The 9,336-nt window shown below is 50.4% G+C and overlaps 1 pseudogene; it reads right to left on the reverse strand.

The window, feature by feature from the left end:
• Nucleotides 1–1,866, reverse strand: part of LOC102833353 — a 19,228-nt pseudogene extending 17,362 nt beyond the window's left edge.
• Nucleotides 1,867–9,336: the final 7,470 nt, after the last annotated feature.

Here is a 9,336-nt window from a genome sequence, read left to right on the forward strand (position 1 = left end):
GGGGGTGGGGTGTGCAGGGGAGGATTGGAGGATTCCTGGGACAGCATACTGGCATGTGCATGGTCTGGGCTTGTTGATCCCACTCATCTCATCTCATTTAACATTCAGAACAGCCCTGTGAGGTGAGTATGGCAATCCTTGGCTTGACAATTAGGAAGCTGATGTGCAGATAGATGGACAAAGCTAAGGACACACCACACACTAAAAAAGAACACAATAGGGGTGGTACCCAGCGCTGGCTTTCCATTTATGAGGGGGCTTTGCAGAGCCTGCAAGCCAAGAAGGGTTTTTTCAATGATTAAAGCTTGGAAAAATTTGAAAAGAAGGTGATGTCCTGATATGCGAGCTTATGTGGAATTCAATACTCAATGTCCTTAAGTAGAGTTTTTTCGGAATACAGTGGTGCCTCCGTAGACGATTCTATGTAGCTATTTTCACCCACAGCAGAGCTGAGTGGCAGGGGTAAAGACTGCTGGGCTCACAGAGTCTAAAATATTTATTATCTAGCCCTTTGAAGAAAATGTCTATCCCTGATTTAGTTCCTCTCCACATGTAAGGCCACCCATTTTATAGATAAGGAAATTGAGGCGCAACAGGGTTGGGTCATGGCCAAGTTCACATGCAACAGGACATGAGGAGCCCTGGCATACTCAGAGTGCTGGTGCTTGGACCCTCTGAAGGTGGCCCTTCCTGCCCAATCCTCTTGGGCCCAGTGCCTGGGCCAGGCTGCCCTGCTGGGTGTTCTGTCTGGGGCTGGAGCCAGTGCAATCGGAAGCCCATTGAGGTGAAGACCAGAGTCGGCAGGATCGATGTTTTTCCCAGTGCAGCTGGCAAAGGCTGGGAAAGTGGGTCAGGCCCCAGGAGGGGTAGCCCGTTTTTAGCTTTTCATTAGGGCCTCATTCATTAATTTCTCCATTGACTGTTTCCTGAGAAGCTAGTTGGTACCAGCCTCTGTGAGGACTGGTGTGAAGTAGAGGTGGGGAGCAGCTGAGAGGCAAGGGGGGGAGGTGGAAGATGAGGAAGACCTCTGACCTTGGGGCTGAGGACAAGTTTGCTGGGTGGAGGTGGGACGAGTGTAGCAGGTGGGCTCCAAAAAGCTCGAGTTGAGGTGGGTAGGGCAGTCAAGGGGATTAGGCTGCAGGGTGAGTGGGTTCGGAGACACAGAGCTTGTCCTGGGAGCGGAATCCAAGGGACCCAGAGGCAGTTTTGAGATGAGGTTGGGGGATCGGTCAGGCCTCCAGCTTAGAAAGCTCATGTTGGGGTTTCGGTGTGGAGCAGGTACTGGACCCAAGAGAGACACTGGGGTCCCGGATTCCCCTGCAGGATGGGGAGTTGCTGACTTACATGTTCCCCCAGGAGGTTGGATCCGTGGGCAGTCACCCTCCTTCAGTGTGTCCAAGAAGTTGGGGTGAGGGCGTTACCAGAAAGCCAGGGCCACATGGACTTGGATGATAGGCACCTCAGGGGTGACTGATGGGACAGAAGATGGGTGTTCCTGGAGCTTGATCAGAACGACATCTGCCCTTCGATTTCCAGACCTGGTCCCCAGGCCAGGGCAAGGCTAAGGAGGTGACCTGTGGATGGTGCAAGATGGAGGATGATAAGGCTGAGAGGGGCAGGGGACACGGCCAGGTGGAGGAGGGGCAGTCAAAGGAGGTGGGAACCTTGACTACAGTGACCCTCTCAGCAGACAAAGTCCAGCCCACCCAAGCCCCGGTGCCCACCCACTGGGTCCGTGGTACAGTTTTGCTTCCTGTAGCCTCCACATTGGTGGCCCATGACTCTCCGTTCCTGCCACGCCCTGTGGTGGCCCACGCTGCCTGCTCCCACCAGGGCCTTCTCCTCAGCTGCCCCCAGACGCCGCATGCTCACCGTTATTTCCTCTGCAGAGAAGGTTGAGCCTTAATCATCGCTGAGGATGTCGGTGGGGGAGCAGGAAGAACACATCCATGTTTCCGAGCTCTGTCAGGCAGGTGTGTCATAGAAAGGAGATGGAGGCGCTGGGGAGGGTCCCCTCCTTTAGTTAACGACAGCACTGGCTTCAGGCTGTGAGGCCTGCCTGGTGTGGGGCAAGTCCCCCACCGCCTCTGGTCAGTGGTGCGGGAATCAGCATGTTTGGTTTGGGGGGAACTTCATCAGACAGTGGGGTGAACAGCGGCCAGTGTTGGCTCTAGGAAGGATCCCAAAAGAATAACTCAGCCTTAGGAAGGCCCTGCCTCAGTTTCCCTCAAGTCACGGGCTGCTGGTGGTTTCAGAGAGAACTCTCAGTGAGTCTCTTAGGGAAAAGCTACAAGGTGGTCTCTATGTCCCAGTGGCCCCGGACCGGGTGTCTTCAGTCCTTACCCCTGAATGCCCAAGGATGAGTCTGAGTGGTGCCCAGCTTGAGTCACAGGTCTGAAGGCATTTGTGGCCGATCACCTGCACTGTTATGTCCACACCAGGACACCTTTGAATGGGACTTTACGAACAGGAGGGAACCAACGGCCCCACTTACCTGGTTCAGGTAGGGAGTCCCTTCCCCAGGCTCAGCTCTGACCCTTCCATGCCCAAGGAAGTTTCCAGATGTTGCCCACTGCCCTCTGGACTTCGTCCAAACTACAGCCTGTCACTCATGGCTTTAACTCACCTTGGCAGCCCTGCCTTGCCCCTTCCCAGATCCTGCCCTTTCCCAGATCCTGCATACCTTACATGCATGCATTTATTACTGAATAGGTAGGATAAGCACTGGACTTTGAACCACAAGATTCAAGCCCACCTGCAGCGCTATGGGAGAAAGATGAGAATTTCTGCTTCTGCAAAGATTTACAGCCTCAGAAACCCTATACAGGGTCGCTATGAGTTGGAACCGACTCCACGACACTTAACAATGCTTGCCCAGATTTGCTGTAGGTTGGGGGAATACCTGTCCCTACTCTCCCCAAGTTCCGGTATTAGTAGGGAAGATGGGTAGTAAATAAACAAATACATCAAAATGTCTCAGGTGCTGTGGGATAATATACTACATCGAAAGGTTGATTTCAACCACAAGATCGGCAGTTCAAATTCACCAGCTGCTCCTTGGAAACTTCATTCAGGGTCACTATGAGTCGGAACCGACTGGACGGCACTTAACAACAATCTAAGGTAGGGCAGGTATGGTGCCACTTGCAGGGACGTCACTCAGCAGTTCCTGTTTACCATAGCAGTTTCCACCGCCAGCTGGGAGAGACCGTCCAGCAAGAGAACTGTTGTTGTCAGGTGCCATCGAGTTGGTACCGACCCATAACGACCTCATGCACAGCAGAACAAAACACTGCCTGATCCTGGGCCAACCGCCTTGCTTGAGTCCATCGATGCTGCCGCTTGGCCAATCCATCTCATTGGGGGTCTTCCTCTTTTTCTCTGACCCTCCACCTTACTAAACGTGATATCCTTCTCCAGTGATGATCCCTCCTGGCAATATGTCCGCAGTATAAGAGATGAAGTTTGGCCATCTTGGCCTCCAAGGAGCACTTTGGCTGCACTTCTTCCCAAACGGATCCATTAGCAAGAAAACTAGAATGCTTATATTTGAGTCTCCATGTTCCGTGGGAGAAAGATGAAGCTTTCTGCATTTATAAAGATTTACAGTCTCAGAAACCCTATACAGGGTTACTAATGAGTTGGAATCAACTCCACGGCACATAACTACCATGACCACCACCACATGAGTGGGGATTTGACAATTGAAGGGGTCTTTATTGGAAACCTTAGGGTAGTTGGGTTGCTAATCTCAAGGTCAGCAGTTCAAAATTACCAGCAGCTCTGCAGGAGAAAGATGAGGCTTTCTGCTCCAGTAAAGATTTACAGCCTCAGAAACCCTATGCAAGGTCACTATGAGTCAGGACCGACTCTAAGCCACCGACTCCCCCCACACCAACCTCCACACGTCCAGAGAGGGAGGAAGATGAGGCTGTCTGCTGCCAGACAGACTTACAGTCTTGAAAACCCTGGGGAGCAGTTCTCCTCTGTGCTGAGTTGAAATCAGACTCCATAGCTGTGGGGTTATGGGCCAAGGTAAACAGTGTTCTCTTGCTCTGTTGGGTGTGGAAAGAGCAGAAACGGATGACAATGTCTCTGAGTCCCTCAGAGACCGATTTCCATTGGTGAAAGTGAGGCAGTGCAGTTGTCATTTCCAAAGCGTTCTGTCCTGTGTTGCGTCAAGGATGAACACTCCGGCCTTGTGCGTTTGAGCGGATAGGATGGGAAAATCATCTTAAAAGATGGGTGTTATTTCCCATAGATACACCTCTAACTATTTGTCATTGCGTTTGGAGTTGAAGAAAGAAGGCTCTTCTGGCATGGGGACCTTTTTAAGGTTGGAAAGGAGCTTAAAGATTTCAGTCCCTGGAGTGGACTAGAATGAGCAGAACTTGAGCTGAAAATAAAGTCCCTTGCAGGAAGGTGGGTTTCCAAGAAGCCTAATTTGTTTGGGAAAAACCCATAACCAAACCCACTGCTGTTATAACAAATCTGACTCGTAAATACCTCTAGGACAAAGTGGAAATTACTCATAAGGTTTCCTTGGCTGCAACCTTCATGGAAGTAGCCACAATTCTCCCTAGGAGCTGATGGTGGGTTTGAACTGCTGACATCTTGGTGAGTGGCTGAACACTTGGGAAATCGTCCTAAAATAACACTGGTGGAGAAAAACAAGTGCTTGTAGGAGATCGAGGTGTTTGAACATGGGCAGTGCCAGTTGCTGTTTGCCCACTCCAGGTCCTGAGGGGAGTAGTCTCCCAAGGTTCGGGAACTCTGAGTGATGGATGAACCTTTCATGCCGGAGCTGGACCCTCATCTCTAAAAGACACGCAGGCACAGAAATGGCTTCCCTAGCTGTGAACGGGGCACGGATCCCAACCGTGGACCCTGTTCACAGTTTTTCTTTCCATTTCAACTCTGCCCTCGCATGTCTTAGGGAGATGGTACCCATGGGACCAGGAGTTTGATGAGGTTGCGCCCTCTGCTAAGCTGTGTCTCAATACCTTTGTTGGCAGTTCTAAGCCCAGACAGCTCTGGAACCAGCAGCCTGACCTGACCTAAGTTGGTAGGAGGCTGTTTGTGGTCTCTCAGTTTGCTGTGGGGATATTGATGTTGATTATGGGGTATGTTTCCTCTGGAGGTTGTTGTGTAATAGAGAGTATGTGCACTGTATGACCTTTCTGAAATCTAAAATGCAAAATTCTAAAAGGCATCTGGCCCTGAGGGCTTTGGAGCAGGGATGGGGCTTTCCATGGGGTGGGGTGGGTGGAAGCATCGTTTGAAACATCGGAGCCATAGATGGATGCTGGGATTTGCTTCCAGCTCCATAAATCGTGAATCCCAGCATTTCCTAAACCTTTCCTGCACCCCAATTCCAGCCCAGCTCCCTGCTTGCTCAAAAAATAAACAAAAAACAAACCCAAACCCATGGCCTTCTAGTGGATTCTGACCTACTATTGTTTAGTTAATTCCAACTCATTCAGGCCCTATCCCACAGATCAGAGCTACCCCAAAGAGTTTTTGAGGCTAGAGTCCTGGTATGGTGCTTCAGGATACCGCACTAGATTGCAAAGTCAGTTTGAACAGAAAGGTCGGTGGTTCAAGCCCACCATCCGCTCCTTGGAAATTCCTATACAAGGTCGGAGTTAGAATGGACTTGATAGCACTTAACAACGACAACAATCTACGGAAGCTGACTGCCACATGGTTCTCCTTCAGAGCTGTCTGTAGGTTCGAACTGCCTACCTTTCCTGTAACAACCAAGCATTTAATACATTGAGCCACCAGAGCTCCTTGTTTCTCACTCATACAAAGGACTGCTTCCAGCTTCTCAGCATCTCAGTGGCCTTTGGAAGTCACAGACAGGGCTGTATTTCGGTCATTCAAAGCCACCACCAATTAGCCAGCGGGTGGGTGGGCTCTGTGCACCAGGCTGGGCCCACACGGTCTCTTTTCAGAACATGGGAGGCCTGGGGGTGGGCAGCACCTCAATTTCCATCCAGGATCTGGTCACTGCTGCACTGCTGGCGTGTGTCCCTGCAGGGTGGGAAACCTGGTCTCTGAGTTTCCTTTGCACCATTTCTACTCTGTCCCAGGGGGCAGGAGAGTCTAATTGAATGGGATGAGTTTGATGCCTCTGGGGACCCGGATGTGTCGCTGACCATGACCCTGCATAAAGGGTGAGCAAGTCTAGCTAAGGAGCAAGCTTCAGCTGGGGTCCCTGCAAATCAGATATGGGGTGGGCTGCATTTGGGGGTCTCTGTAGCCTCTCCTGCCCCCTCCCTGCTTCCCCAGCCTGTGTGGGGGCAGGGATGGGAAGGAAGGCGGTCTTTACCGGTACTCCTGATCCAGGAGCCCACAGCGCCTCCTGGTTTTCAGCACACACCCTCCCCACCCCCAGTCATTTCAGGGACTGGCTGGGACTGGCTTTCTGCAAGTGCTAATTTTCAGCTCTTGTGTTCATGTGGAACCTGGAAATTAATTAGCTCCGACACGAGCGCCAGCCTAGTGCGCAAAAGCATCCTTGTTAAGAAAGCATTGCCCTTTGACTGGCGGGTGGCTGGCAGCTGGAAGTCAGCTCTGGTATAAAGGCCCGGCTCTGGCAGGTCCCAACTGCCCACACCCTCCAGCCACATCTGGTCTCTCCAAAGACAGCCTGCACCCCCAACCTTATGTCACCATCAGATGCTGGTCCCTGCTCTGGGTGTCCCTGAGTGTAATTGTGTGGACATTTGGGGGCCTCAAAGCCCATAGCTATGCATTAAGAAATCCCACAGTGAGGACCTTATTTGGATTGAGGTCAGGGGATTCAGCCAGTGGCACAGAAGTAAGAAATCAAAGTAGGATTCAGAGTTAGTAAGGCAAGGGGCACGGGGTACAGCATTCCAGGTAGACGGAACAGCCCTTGCTAAGTCCAAGAGTTTGGCAGAAAGTCAGTACGCTGGAGCACAGAAAATTTAGGGAGCATGGCTGGAGTCTTGGGGTACAAGGACCAGTGCAGATAGTGCCTGGGAGACCTTTTGGATGTTTGCCTTGCTTCTAAGGACTCTAAAAGGTTCTGGCAAGGGGGAGACTTTCCAAGAGACCCCCTCCTCCACCAATCTCCCGGAGAGGGCGGACTCAACTCACCTCCCAGCCCCCTCCTCCATGCTGCATCTGGCTCCATTATTGTCTTCGCTGTGGGTAATTGCTAGGTGGGCAGGGTACACTTTCTCTTCTGCTGCGCCTGAGAGAGTGGTAATCACAGCTTTGTACCATCTTCCCCCTCCCAGTCCCCTGCCACCCCCACCGACTGCCTTTAGTCTGTCCCTAGGCAGCCACTGGAGGCAGGGTGGGTGTCGGGCCAGTCCTCTTAGTAGTAGCAATGTTAATAATAGTAAGAGCCAGCATCTACTGAGGAACAGGTAAGTACAATTGCTCATTCCATTGTCATGTCCACCTTAGCAAAGGATTGTTGTTGTGAAGTGCCTTCGAGTTGGTTCCGACCCATAGCGCCCCTGTATAGGGTTTCTGAGGAGCAGCTGGTGAGCTTGAACTGCTGACCCTGCAGTTCAAATGGCTTTGCAGTCTGAAGCATTAACCCACAGCGCCACACCATGACTCCAGGGAGATGGTTAGTATCCTCTTTTTATAGGGGAGGAAACAGAGGCACAGAAAAGTCAAGTAACTTTTCTTGAGGTCACACAGCCTGGTACCATAGTCCATGGCCTTAACTATTGCTACATGGTCCTAATATGCTCCTACATCATTTATACATGGTGGTGGCAGTAATGTGCTATGAAGTCAGTTCTGATTCATAGCAACCCTATAGGGGTTTCTGAGGCTGTAAATCTTTACGGGAGCAGAAAGCCACATCTTTCTCCTATGGAACACCTGGTAGTTTCGAACTGTTGACCCTGAGGTTAGCAGCCAGGTTTGTAACCACTATGCTACCAGAGCTCCTTTTATTTATACACACACACACAAATCCAAAAACCAAACCCACAGCCAATGAGTGAATTCTGATTCCTAGTAACCCAATAGACCAGTGTAGAGCTGCATTGCTGTAAATCTTTATCGGAGCAGACAGCCTCGTCTTTCCCCCGAGGAGTGCCCTTAAAGTTAGTAGCTCAAAGTGTCCCCCGCAAAGCCACCAGGGTTCCACACACATGCACACACAAACACACGCACATCTACCATTACCACTGAGCCCATTCCAACATGGTGTACCTGTTAGGCTGACTCAATGGCCCCATCGGGTTTCTACGGTTGTAAGTTCTCCTGGACTCAAACTGCTGCCTCTTTCTCCTATGGAGACGCTGATGGGTTTGAACTGCCAACCTTTCAGCAATATATGTACAAATTGTTTTTGTTGTTGTTAGGTGCCGTCGAGTTGATTTCGACTCATCCAGACCCTCTCTATATGTGGTTGTTTCTAAGTACCATTGAGTTGGTTCTGACTCATAGTGACCCTGTTTAGGGTTTCCAAGGAGTAGCTGGTGAGTTTGAACCACTGATCTTGTGGTTCAAATGGACCTTCTGGTCTAGTGCTTGATCCCACAGTGCCACACCAGGACTCCTATCTATATACAACAAAACAAAACATTGCGTTCTGAGCCATCCTCACAATCGTCGTTACGTTTGAGTCCATTGTAACTACTGTGTCTGTCCATCTTGTTGAGAGTATTTCTCTTTTTCACTGACCCTCTGTTTTCTCAAGCAGGATGGTCTTCTCTAGGGATTGGTCCCGCCTGGAAACATGCCCAAAGTACATGAGACGAAATCTCGCCATCCTGGCTTCCAAGGAACGTTGTGGTTATACTTCCTCCAACATAGACTTGTTCAATCTTCTGTCAGCCCATGGGACTTTCAATATTCATCTCCACCATCACTGTGCTACCGAGGCTCCTACACACACACATTGTTGTGTTGTTAGGTGCCGTTGAGTAGGTTCTGACCCATAGTGACAACAGAACTAAGCACCTCCTGGTCCCTCGCCAGCCTCACAATTGCTGCTGCGCTTCAGCCTATTGTTGCTACTACTGTGCCAAGCCATCTCGTTGGGGGTCTTCCTCTTTTTCACTGACCTTTTATTTTACCAAGTATGATGTCCTGCTTCAGGGACTGGACCCTCCCCATAAAAGGTCTGAAGTATGAGAGACAAAGTCTCACTATTCTGGCTTCTAAGGAACATTCTAATTGTACTTCTTCCAACACAGATTTGTTTGTCCTTCTAACAGAAGGATATCTTTAATATTCTTCTCCAACATTATAGCTCAAATGCATCGATTCTTCTTTGGCCTTCCTTATTCATTGTCCAACTTTTACATGCATATGAGGGTACCGAAAACATCATGG

Source organism: Chrysochloris asiatica, unplaced genomic scaffold (assembly GCF_000296735.1).
Source record: "Chrysochloris asiatica unplaced genomic scaffold, ChrAsi1.0 scaffold00025, whole genome shotgun sequence".
NCBI classification, from domain to species: Eukaryota; Metazoa; Chordata; class Mammalia; order Afrosoricida; family Chrysochloridae; genus Chrysochloris; species Chrysochloris asiatica.